Source organism: Macaca fascicularis, chromosome 11, assembly GCF_037993035.2.
Source record: "Macaca fascicularis isolate 582-1 chromosome 11, T2T-MFA8v1.1".
In the NCBI taxonomy this organism is placed as follows: domain Eukaryota; kingdom Metazoa; phylum Chordata; class Mammalia; order Primates; family Cercopithecidae; genus Macaca; species Macaca fascicularis.
Genome location: NC_088385.1, coordinates 9312130 through 9325357, shown reverse-complemented (window position 1 = coordinate 9325357; position 13228 = coordinate 9312130). Strand labels below are relative to the sequence as shown.

Sequence of the window (13228 nt, the reverse complement as noted above, 5' to 3'; positions counted from 1 at the left end):
AGGATCTAACAGGCCGAATGGCCCATGTAACTATGGTTTGTTTTGGGCCACTCCACTGGTGTCCAAATCCGTGTCCAAGTGAGCTCTTTAATTTTGGGACTTTTCAGACAGCTGGTTTTTTGTTGTTGTTGTTGTTCTGTTTTGTTTTTATTAAAGGGATCTGTTACAGTTACAATTAAGAATATCCCAGGCCGAGTCTGGTGGCTCTTGCCTGTAATCCCAGCACTTTGGGAGGCCAAGGTGAGCGAATCACCTGAGGTCAGGAGTTCAAGACCAGCCTGACCAACATGTTGAAACTCCATCTTTACTAATACAAAAATGAACCAGCCATGGTGGCAGGCACTTACAATCCCAGCTACTCAGGAGGCTGAGGCACGAGAATGGCGTGAACCAGGAGGTGAGGCTGCAGTGAGCCAAGATCACACCACTGCATTCCAGCCTGGGCACCACAGCAAGACTCTCACAAAAAAGTAAAAATAAACCAACACATCCACTTATGTCTTCACATCTTCACCAATGTCAGATACATCGGTTAAAAGAAAAATAGTATGAAACCATGTTTTTAAATTTCAGTGTTGAATTTAACCATATCTTTTAAGAAGATATGAAGATAGAAGTTCCCCCAAGGATCGGGGGAGAAAAAAGCACAGTTAAGAAAATTTTAAAACCTCAGGAGAAAAACAAGTATGGGGCAAGAACTCAAGGCAAACTTTTTCTTTGCACTTTAATTTCAAAAGAACAGAGATGCCCAAAATATGAACTCTCCCATCTGCATTTTATATTCCTCTACGTCCTTTGAAAGGCTGGAGATGGGATCCCAGGTTCCAAAGTGCCTGGCCATGGTTCACATCAGGTGGCATCTTTCACAGCCGTTTACTCCCCTGACTGTGCCGAGAGAGCTCTGTGGCCCAATTTACACAAAAATGTCCTAATTTACACACGTTCATCACTTTGAACAAAGTCTCAAGAAATGAGACAAATAGACACTCCACAGACACAAGTATTCTCTTCCAAAAAGTGTCAGGTTCCCGTGAGCCAGGCAGCTTGGTTACAGAAAGCACTGGCTGACTTGCTGGTTTAATGTTAAATGCATTTAAAATGTTAAGTGGTCCGGCCCCCCTCCCAGTGGGTGTGCATTGAGCTGGCTGCAGTAGTGATGCACACTGACCATGTTCTTTCCTTTGGTTTTGCTTCAAGCAGAGCACCCCACACCCAGGAAGAGGCCATAGGACAGCATCGAGGTCTAGGACAGTTCTCAGGAGAGCTGCAGGCTAAGTGCCTTGTCTACAAATAGTCTCTCATTTCAGAGGAAATCACTGAAGAGAGTTCATAACACGTGAATTTTAAAAATTCATATTTCTAATTTCATCCCATTAGAACTGAATAACAGATGTGCACCTGCTCCAATGAGAGGGCACTCGGACACGAGGACAGTCCCTCACAGGTCCTTGGCCTCCACCTCCCACCTAGAAAATGTCACCTCAAGCCAATCACAGCGCAGTGCGATTTTCTATAAATAACGTGCACACCTGCATCTGAGCTGAGATGTGAATGTCTGGAATGTGCCTGCCACGCCCAGGGGGAACTGCAGCAGCTGTGGGGACACAAGTCGCTAAGGAGTCTGATTTGGAGGGAACTCAAGGCAACTAAAACCAGTTCCACTGTTTTTCTTGGCAAGGCTTGACCAGGCAAGCTGTTATCACTGTTGCTAATTTATGGTAATTGGGATGGGGACTTAACAGTAAGTAATTAGAGCAATTACAGAATTTGCTACTCATTTACAATGGCACCGATTCCTGATAATGGAAGAACTGTTGCCCAGGAATAGAGTTCAACAGGTCCTCCCCACGCCCCAGGAAACATGGCATTTCCACGCACCCCTGCTTTGGTCCCCCGGCCACCACCCTCCTGCTCTCTGCCATCTGATGGCATCACTCCCCACAGCTGGAAACACCTCACCGCTTATCACCCTCCCATCTGCCCTGCCTTCCTCCAGCCCGGGATATTCAGGGATGCCCACATACAGGACCAGGAAACCAGGGTTATCCTAAACCAGTGCCTGCATTCAAAGTCCTCCACGGAGGACAATCACCAACGGTCAATACTCCCAGAACCTTCCACCTCAAAACGGGAGCACGTCTGGATTCAAACTGACAATGCTGCATTCTCTTTGCCATGTACACACGGAGGCATGTCAGGTTCCACCTAAAGGTATCATCAGGTTCCACGCTGGTCAGGAGCCCAAGCCTAGTCACTCTGTATGATCTCACTTCACCATCCACAGAGAAGCCTGCAGTTTTCCTCTGGTGCATGTTGTGGATAGTGGATGCATTTCCCATGAAGACTCGGAGACAGGAGCCTGGCCAAAGAGGCCAGTCACCCCAGCCCCTGCAAGGCCTGGACCTGCCCCTCTGGTGTCTGCACACAGTACCACAAGTCTAGCAGTGCTGGCTCTGTGGTGGGATCCATCTGGGCCTGCAGAGGACCTGGGGCACAGGAACCGTGCAGCCTGGCTGCAGCCAGAAGCCTAAGGGATCCCCACAAGGGTCTCCAGCTGAGGTGCCCTCACCACAGGCAGAGCCATGCAAGAGAACTGCCTGCTGAACTGGAAACGTCCCAAACTGCTCAGCCAACTCAAAGGCAACAGCCACCTACAGCTGCTGAGCCCCGAAACGTGGCCACTAGACCCAAAGGGCTGAATCTGGAATTGAACCTGTGAAGTTCTTTTCCAGTGTGATTAGCTATGTAATCAAATCTTTATTCTAATTAAAGGAGTCTCAGGTTATGGGCTCCCTTGTCGGGCATCACAGCTCCAGGGAGTAAGAATGGGAAGGAGAGGCCCAGAGCCTCTCTCCATTCTCCACGCTAATTCAACACGTCATCATAAGGACAGGCACTCCAGCAGAGAGGTGTGCATGGGAAGAACTGGGTTGGCCCTGACACAAGCATGACCCTCATGGCATCACAGCTGCCTCAGCCAACAGGCAAAAGACAATGATGCCCACCTGGACAGGCCACCGGATGTGATGAGGCACCCCAAGCCCTAGTCCCACAGCAGCCAGAGACCACCCGCTGCTCATCCCGGGTGAAACAGGCAGAGCTGCCTGAGCCCTCAAAAGCAAGAATTAAGGAGGCAATTCCCGCAATTCCCACGACACACGTGACACTCCTCAGAGACAGACACAAGCTTCGCTGTGAAAGTGCAGAGGACGGTGCAGTCCCTAGGCAGGCTGCTTCTTCCAACGATTGGGGAAGAAACCAGATCCGTTTCCTTGTAGGAGAATCATTTAGTACCGTGATTAGACAGAAGATAGAAGGTAGCTGATGTTATCAAGTCACCAAGCACCGCATGGCTGCTTCTCCGAGGGGGGCCTGGAAACTTGCAGCCACCTGCGTAGGGGCCGCAGTGTTTACAATGGAGATACGTGTGACTGAGGTCTGGCTTCCTCAGGGAAGCTAAATTTGAACCTTCACCACTGAGGAATCGGTCATTTACAGTCACTCACCCTCAATGCAGAAGAGGGCTCAAGACACTGCACCAGACTTCAACACTCAGGGTTAGGGTCAGGGTCAAATTCACAAGTTTTACAAAATGTATTTACTTGGGATGCCAGAAAAGATGTAACTTCACACACCACCCCCCCACCCCCCAGGGTTTGCTTAGCCCCTTCACCAGTGGATCTCACCAACAGATGACACATCCAGGCCTCATCCACGGCAGCACAGAAAAGCACTTGGGAGACAGCCACTCCCACCAAGCTTCCTGGCTTTGGTGTTTAAATTCTGCATCTCATATGTGAGATTACACTCCTCTGAACAGACATTGTGACTGTCATTTCACCCAAAAGGGCTTTAGGAAATGACACGCGGTCCAAACGCCAGAGGCCGCCGGCTGCCTTACTCCAGCCTAATTCCTTTGTGCCTCTATGGAGGCTTCACAGATATAGCCCGGTCACATTAATGACCGTATGAGAAGCTCAGGGCATAGACGAACTCAGTGCTGAATTTTTCCATTTATTGCTCCTTTGTTTTATTGAGAAGACAGCTGAGAAAGGCTGGGGCAGATCATCTCCTCCAGTGTAATGACTCCACCCACTTCTCTTCACCCCAGGTCACCCCCTCAGTCACACACTTTTGAGAAATCAAAGCAATTCTGTTCTCTTCACTCTGGGTTCCAAGTACTAAATTCCTCCATTTTCTCAATTAGATTATCAAGCAGCCGTTTGTAATCTGGACTGCAATCTGATACAAAATGTAAAGCTAATTTAGGTTGTGGTAATAGCTCCTATTTACATTATAGACAAGGCATGAATGATAACTTTAATCTGTTTGTTCATAGGATCAATTTTGTAAATAAACCAACTATTCAAGCAATGATTGTCTTCAGTCAGATGCAAATTTGCTCATAAAAGATTTTCCAGTAGGAATTTTTAAATCCATGGTCTGTATTCCCTGAGCCTGTCTCTGCACCTTCCGCAGAGTGCACAGCAGGACTTCCCAGGGCATCCCATCAGCAGGCCCACTGAAGGGAACAAGCCCGCAGCCCCCAGTCCACGAATCAAGTCCGAGCCCCAGCAGCCCCTCGTCCAGCTGAGGCTTCCTCACCAGCACAGCACCCAGAGGTCCTTCCAGGCTTAATGCCACGTGTGCGTGCAGACTGCTGGAAGGACCACAGTGGACATTCTACAAATGCAAATTCCCTCCTGCAACAGCCCAACAACCCTCTGTACTTTCCTCAAAGTACCCATGCCAGGCAGGCGTAGAGTGTCTAATGGGGTGCCTAGGAAACAGCATTTAACACAACTGATGAATAAACAAGTTTGAGAGGCCGGTGAGAGGCTGCCGTGGCCTCCACTCATTTGCATGCTCTGAAGAGACAGATTCTGGTAAAAGGCCAGATAGGACAAGGATGGGGAGGTGGAAGGCAAATTACAGGGACCACCAACCACCCTGCCACCCCCACTGAGACTGTGATTTAAGGAGAGGCAAAGCCAGGGAGAAAAGATGCCCACACCACGCGAGGGACTGAGATTTCACCTGAAGTGTGCAGCATGTGGCTGAGGGCCAAGGTTGGGCAAGCCAGGAGCACAGAATGGGGTTCACAGGCCCAGAGGTGCCCCCCCACACCCAGACCCCACGCAGACCTCCCAAGCACTGCCTGTGTCTCCTGCCTGGTTTATTTCCTGCCCCCCCTTCTACTGTTTTGGTTTCTCGGCCGCCCATCACCACCACCACACACCGCTCTCAAGACTGGTGGACTGAAAAGAGCAGGTGGGGTAAGAGCTGGGCTCTGGGACCAACGTCCTGCCTGAGACATGAGTTCTAACCCACCCAGCTGTGATGTGAGCCTGTGAGATTTCTCAAATGAGAAATGGAAAGGTAATTGAACCCACGTACCAGGATGACTGTGGAGACTGAGATCACATATAGCCACACCTCGGCGTCCAGTACACGTGGGACACCAGCCGTGTTGCCCCTGATGGGAATCCCTCTATGCCCCCTTTGCTACCAGAGTCAACTCCCAGAAGTAGCTGTGGAGGGTGCGTCCTCCATTCCCACTCCACTCACCTCCCATGGCTCCACGCAGTGACCTGCCATGCAGCGGCCACCAGCAAACGCGGTCCCACTGGATAACTGACCATCCCCCCCCCTACTTTGGGGCGTCTTCCACTTGCAGTTCTGAAGCAGTCCGAGAAACTGCCTTCAAGGGCACTCACCTGTTCCTTATTGCACGTAATGACCTGCCACGCAGGACCACCAGCAAACCTGGCGCCACAATCCAGGCTCCAGGGAATAACTGACCCCCCACCCCCCACCTTGGGTCTTCTTCCACTTGCGGTTCCCAAGAGGGCTGAGAAACCGCCCTCAAGGGCGCTCACTTGTTCCTTATTGCACGTAATGACCTGCCACGTAGAGCCACCTGCAAACCCGGCTCCACCGTCCAGGTTCTGGTGGGTAACTTCGCCCCTCCCCTACTTCCCCCTGGGGTGTCTGGGAGGCTCAGAAACTGCCCTCCAAGAACACTCATCTGTTTCTTATTGCACTAATGCCTCGTTTACAGAAATCCACTTTGACTTCCAGCACTGCACGTGTGACAATTTAGGAATCCTGCTTGCTTGCAAGCTCCAAGAGCTTGAGGTCACGTCCACCTCACCAGCATCCCAGAGACCCAGTACTGTCTCACTCTGTTTAAAATTCCAAAATACTCTTTCAAAATGCTATTGGCATTTGGTTTGTGCATAAAATGCTAAAAACCTTCAAGTGAAACAAGTATCTTCAACAGTTTGATTCAATCATAACATGTGAGTTACATATCTGCCAAGTTGTAAAGCCTCATGCATTTATAACATTTTATGTATGGTCAAATGGTTCATTAATATAAATTATGAGAATCTCTAAGAAACAGTTTTTTTTCTGGCATTAGATGACCAAAGGAAAACTGGGTTCTGGCTGGCTTGCGGGACCGTAGAGGCAGACATATCTGCTGACACAACCAAGCTCCTTGCCACTGACGTGGCCTCATCCCAGGCCCCTCACCCGGAGGCCTGCACGCACCTGGAGGAGCAAGCTGAGCTGCCCACATCTCTCAACTGCACAGCTGTTGCTCACACCGCAGATGGCGCTCAAGGCACGAGCAAGCCACCACACTAAACATACCACGCAGCGTCCACGCCAGGTGACGGTGCTTTTCACTCCATCCCAAAGCCCCATGTGTGAGTTTACAGCCATGACTACTAAATGGATTTTTTGACCCTCAAGACATACTTTGTTTCCTTTATATGCAACAAAGTTACAAGACTATCCCTCACATATAGGCTCTGAAACTGTGGAATTATTTGGGAACAGAGCCTCTGCCAGATCAGGATAAGCACTTGGGACAACACCCCGTGCCCTCGGTCCACACAAACCCATCCAGACCAGAGGCCTCCCGCACTGCTCTGGAATTTCTGTGGATTTCTATAAATGAGGTATTAGTGCAATAAGGAACAGATGAGTGCCCTTGGAGGGCAGTTTCTGAGCCTCCCAGCCACATGGCCACGTTCTGGCTGAAGCCACACCACCTCCAGAAACACTGTCCCTCGCCGAGGTGTGTGGCTTCTCCCTTTTTCCAGAACTTAAAACCTGAAAGGACAGGTCTGTGTAGAAAAACACAAACTACTTGCCATTCCTCTTCCCAGTTCAGGCTGTAGGAAGCTCATTGCAGCCCTCACTGTGTTCTGACTGTGGCTTGGTTCCCATAAGAAATAAAGTCAGAATTCTAGTCCCTGTCTCCTGGGCGGTGTGGCAGGCATACATACCTTCAGTTACATGAGGAAAGGCGTGGCGAGCTCCCTTCCTTCAGTAAAACTGCACGGTTCCCAGAACCCTGATGCCATCCCCCTCACGCCACTGTGAACACCTGGACAGAGCACATTTCAATGCGTGCACCTTCGTGGACTAGTTTTCTATTTCTCCACTAAATCACCCCAAATTTAGCACCCTAAACACTGACTTATTTTCTCACATTTCTGGAAGCTGGAGTCCAAAACAGGTCCCACCACCTAACATCGAGGTGTCGGCAGGGCTGGCTCTGGGAAAGCGACCGTCTCCTTGCCTCCCGCAACCTCTAGAGGCTTCCGCACCCCCTGGTCCATATGGCACCCACTGTCTTCAGGACCCACAGCGGCCCTGACGGCCCCTCAACAGGAAGACACAGAATGTCAGGAGCCCGGGCTCTAACGCTAGGGCCATGCCTCCCCACCCTCCTAGCTCCTCACGTACGTCCGTACGAGCTAATATAGATTCCACTTCAACTAGTGTCACCTGTGTAAGGGGTAAGTGCCCAGCTGTGAACTGGTTACTCTCGCCCACACAGACCCCGGGAATAAACTCACAGGCCATGGACCACTTCATAAGCAACAAATGACCACCTGCTCGGGGACCTCCATGGCCCAGCGGAGTCCTGTGGTGCCTCCCTGTGGGCTCAAGGGACCGGTGGCTGGGGTCTGCAGCGCCAGAGGGCCCTGGATAAAAAAGAAAGCTCCCATGTCAGGAGGCACCCACCTGCGGTTGGGTTCCCGGTACTTTAAGGAGCCCAGGTGGACAAGCTGTGAAGCGTGCAAATCCATCACCAGAATAGCGGCTGCACGTGGCGAGTGCACGGGTGGCCACCCCTCAGCCCAGCTGGCCGCGCTAAGCACATCACCGCCGTGACGCCCAATCAGACTCAGCTGCTGGCACAGTCCAGGCATCCGCCCCCAAGAACATTCTGGATCACGATTCACAGTAGTGATTGTGATCAGGGCCACACGTAGCTGAATGTATTTACAGGAGGACGCCACAGCCGATCTGGGTGGACTGAGAGCATTTCCCACTGTACCTTCTTACAACACCATTTTATTTGCCCTTTATTAAACTTTTATGGCTTTTTTCTGTTTATCTACTTTATGGGAGTGTTTCTTATTCTTATGACTGCAGCGATACTTCAAGCTACAACTATCAATGTGTAAAATTAGTTTGGAAGGCGCCTTATCATTACACCTTTCACAAGCAAGCAGTCAGAGGCACCCAACCCGGAGGCCTGTTTTCTTCTCTGAGCCAAACCTACATTGGACTCAAAGAAAACGGCACACGGAGAGGGGCTGGATCTCCAGCTCCCATTCCTGGGGGGCCTCCTGGGGAGCAGATATGGAAGGAGAAGCCCTGGGCTACGGCACCGTCTTACTAAAGAAAAGTCCATTTGGGTAAATGTAAGCATCAGACTGAAGAGATTAAGCAAACCATGAAAAGAGACCACTAACCACAGCTTCTCTAAAACAGAACTAAACTCCCTTTAGTTTGAATTGGAAAAGCAGAAGTGATGATCAGGATACAAAGAAAAAATGACAAAGTATCTGAACACAGGAGAATAAACAAGGGCCACTGTCTCTTCCTGTGTCAGCGGGAGCCTCACATCTAAGCTGGATTTAGAAGGTTGCTACTTTGGACTGAAAGTTATCCCCAACCCTAGTTTGTAAGCAAGCGGAGCAGAACGCTTCAATTATTTCAAGGTTTAGCGGTAAAGCTCTGCAACTCTCACAACCATTTTAATTGGTGTGAATTTTAAAGTGACTCAATCTCTTGTCTGGAGCTTCTAACGGCTTAACCACGGGGTCATGTTGGAAAATTACTCCAATTGCTTTTGTTTTTCCTACTGAAGATGCATTTGAACGTTCTTGTAGTTTGCAGTTGGCTGGTTCTGAGGCTTGGTCCTGAGGAGGCCCAAGTACCCGGAGAGGAAGAATCTGAAACCTCAAGACACTCGAGTGCTGTCTGGGGAGATGGAGGCCCCAACCCGAGGGCCACTGTTGGACTCAGCACGGGCGCAGGGCCGCCCTAGGCAATGGGCCACGTATTTGCCGCTTACAAAACAACATAAGCACACACCCCCAGGTGTGCACACACGCTCTGTACACGCTCACGTCTGTCCGTGCCAGCACCAGCAAACACTCCCAGGTGTGCACACATTCTCTGTACACGCTCACGTCTGTCCGTGCCAACAACAACACACAACCCCGAGGTGTGCACACACGCTCTGTACACAACTGTCCCTGCCAATGCCACCACATATCCCCAAGGTGTGCACACACATTGTGTACGTGCTCAAGTCTGTCCATGCCAACGACAGCACACACCCCCGAGGTGTGCACACACGCTCTGTACACATCTGTCCCTGCCAATGCCACCACATATCCCCAAGGTGTGCACACACATTCTGTACATGCTCACATCTGTCCCTGCCAACGCCAGCACATACCCCCAAGGTGTGCACACATGCTCTGTACACGCTCACATCCCTCCCAGCCAATATGAGCACACACCCCAGGAGTGCACACACACTCTGCACATACTCACGTCTGTCCCTGCAGCCTGAGTCAAACAGTCACAGAGAAGCATAGGAGGGGGAGGAAGGACGCGATGGGCACTGAGGTCCTGGGCCGGTTCCCCTCTCTACCTCGGGAGAGACCCCTCATGTGATCCTGCCGTCACTCACCCTTCCACCTCCATCCTCTACCCTCCCACATGGATCAGGAGGACGCCCACTGCACAGAGCTGTGATGAGCATGAACAGAAGACGGCAGGAGCTCACGCCAAGGTGCTGAGCACGAGGCCTACGGAGTGCTTCTTTCTGCTGTGGCTGACATCATCAAACAAGAGGCTGACACGGCTTCTGCAGAGAATGTCACTCGCTGAGAAACTGAAACGTGTGACCTAGGAGCCTGTGAAGATCTAAGAACAAACCAACAAACCAAATGGCTTTGTTTGTTTTTCAAACACCATAGCCTGTTTTTTCTTTTTTTTTTTTAATGCTCTACCTTGGGTATCATTTAGTTTAATTTCAAAGTAAGTCCAATAAATACACAAAATCATAGGACTGAGCATGGAACATTTTTCACTTCATGTCCTCCAGCCTTTAGGACACATTAAGGAAAGACACGATTCCAGGATTCCCATTAGAAAGGCTGCCCTGAGGCACCTGCTGCGACAGCTAAATTGCAGCTGTTCATGCTGCCCCCAAGCTGCTTGGATGAAGCAGAAGATTCCGGAGGTCTCTTCTCTTCTGCCCCTCGACCAGGAGAGAAGGTTGGGGGAGAAAGGTGACAGAAGACAGGAAGAAGGAGGGGGGAGGGAGGGAGAGAGAAGGGGGGAGGGAGGGAGGAGGGGCATGTTCCATCCACCAAGGCAGCCGCACTGCAGACAGAATGGAGGGTGTGTTGCCTCTCAGGACAGCAAGTTCAAGCTGTTTATAATTGGTAGCGTAAACAGGGACCAGCAGAGGACAGGGCTGTAATTGGAGGTGACAATGTTTTATTTTCATAGTTGATATTGGGGACTTGGACCTAAAGCACTGTGCCTTGCCCTTTCACCAGATGGGCCATGCCTCTCTATACTTGAGTCTATTTGACTAAATACCCGATATTGACTAGGAATTATGACGTGTAGGATACCCCTTACCACAGTAACATCGAATTCACGTTCTAAATGCAATTTGCTCAGGGACTGGCTTCTAACTCTGGGTGGGAATGTTAAGCTCAGTCCCGTTCAATTCAATAAGCATTTATCAAGAAACTCCTAGACCAAGAGCTGTGTTAGACACTGGCTATGGGGTGATGGAGATACGAAGATGTGGAATTAGAGCTCGAGAAGCTCAAATGCTTTCATTTAATTCCCTAATGCAATTACCTAGCTTCAACCTGATGGCTGTAATGTCTAAATTCACTTTTTCTTTATTCCAGTTCTACATAACAAAGCATAAATAATCACAGAGGAATGATTCTGTGTTGGAATATTCCGTGGACAGAGAAGAGCATTCTGACCCGCGTAAGACACTGTCTCCGTTCCTGGGGAGCCCGTGAGGTGGCTGCACGGAGCACACGTGTGAAGATTCGGGAGCAGGAGCGTCAGGTGATGGGAGGGGCACGGAGGCAGCACCAGGCAGATGCTTGCTGAGGGGCCACTGCAGCCGGGCTGGCCGGGAAGGTCACGGGAGCGGGCACAGGCATCTCCCTCCAGCTGCACTTGGTTTTCATGAGGACGCCTACAGGGAAGGGGATGACACTGAAATGCTGTGGCGCTGAGGGGAGGAGGGGAGGGACGCAGGGCTGAGGGCTGGCCACCACCCCTTTCGTCCATGCCCCTATGAACACTGCCAAAATCAGCCCCAATGGGGAGAAGTGAGGTGGGTGAAAGAGGTGGACAGACTTGGCTTCCATGGAATTCACAGATTCCAGTCATTAAAAATCCCGTCTGAGTTTTCATCTGGAAAACTTTGCAAATGCATTTAGGGACAAGAGGCAGAAGATGAAGCCAACACACTTGGGCTCAAAACGCCGCCCTTCTCTTTCTCTCTGCAGCCAGGACCCGCCCCGAGCCCCTGAGTGTGAGGACCTGGAGCTGCCCAGCTCAAGGGCGCGGCCCCTGACCAGAGGAAGGAGGCGCACAGCAGGGCCCCCAGCAGTGGATGGCAGGATCTGTGCTATCTCAGTCCCAGGGCCCCAAGCAGAGAAGGCCTGGGGCTCCCAGCTGAAGTTTTGCTGTCTCCTCTGTCACCAAAGTCGAGAAGGACTGAGTGGGACCAACGCCGGACCTGCCGGCTCCTCGGTGGCTGCTGATGTGGCCCTCAGGCTGCGGGTGAGACCGTCTAGGGGAGCCCAGACAGCGGCGGGAATCACAGCCACGAGTGCTCCAGGAGCCCCAAAACACAAGCGCAGCCTGAGGAAGGCAGCGCCCGCTCAGATCCCCGTCCAGGCTTGTGTGCCACACTGGAGAGGCACACGGCACCAGAACATGGCGCTTTAAGTGTCTTTGTGGGGTGTAGGAACACAAAGTGGGGCCTCGAGTGGCTCAGAAGTCACTCCCACCAGCCCGCGGGGACCTGGGCGGCCCCTCTGGACATGGCTGGTGTCTCTCCAGGGCGGGCTCCAAAGTCCCCTGGAGGAGGTGAGCTTGGGTCTTGCTCTGACCTGAGGGAGCCCCTGACAAGTATCCTGAACATGCAGGCACACAGCTGGCTGACTCATCTGAAAGGACCTGTTGAACCACGAGCCAGGGAAGGCTGGAGAGAACTCAACTAACACACGAACCCTGCCCAGGCACCCACCTATGGCGCCCACGAGAAAACTAGGGAAGCTGTGAAGACGGAGGTGTGCATGGGGCTGGGAGAACCCAGGGAGGAGCTGCACTGTTGACCGGGAGGGATGGAGGGCTGGGCCCCACAAGCAAATGAGGGAGGCACTCAGTGCCCTGAAGATACCACTGCACCCACAGTAGCAGGCCTGGCTGGCATCAAGACCTTGACTGCAGGGGCCCAGGAGCACGTGTGTTTGGCAGGAGCTGCCCTCCTGAAGCCGCACTATGGGTACCGTCACTTTAGAGGCAGGTACCTGATACCAACGATGACAATCAAACATGCCACCCTGAATTACAGCCATGTCCTCAGCAGGTCACTGTTTACACTGACAATTACAAAGAGCTTGAACTCGCTGTCCCAAGAGGCAACAAGCCCTTCATTATCATGGTGGCAAGCCTCTGTGCAGACCTCCTCCCCCGCGGCTTCCTGTCGGGGCAACGTGAAGTCCCATGACAGTGACTCAGAGCCAGCCCAGTAGCTTCAGTGCAGGAAAAATCACAAAAACTCAGACACATCCTAAACATGGGCAGTTGGTCGGAGCCGATTCCTCAATTAAACCTGTTCGGAGGCTTTCTGGGC

At 51.5% G+C, this 13228-nt stretch overlaps 1 pseudogene; it reads right to left on the bottom strand.

The window, feature by feature from the left end:
• Positions 1 to 11953: 11953 nt before the first annotated feature.
• LOC135966375 (uncharacterized) lies at positions 11954 to 12950 on the bottom strand (annotated as a pseudogene).
• Between the last annotated feature and the right edge of the window lie 278 nt (positions 12951 to 13228).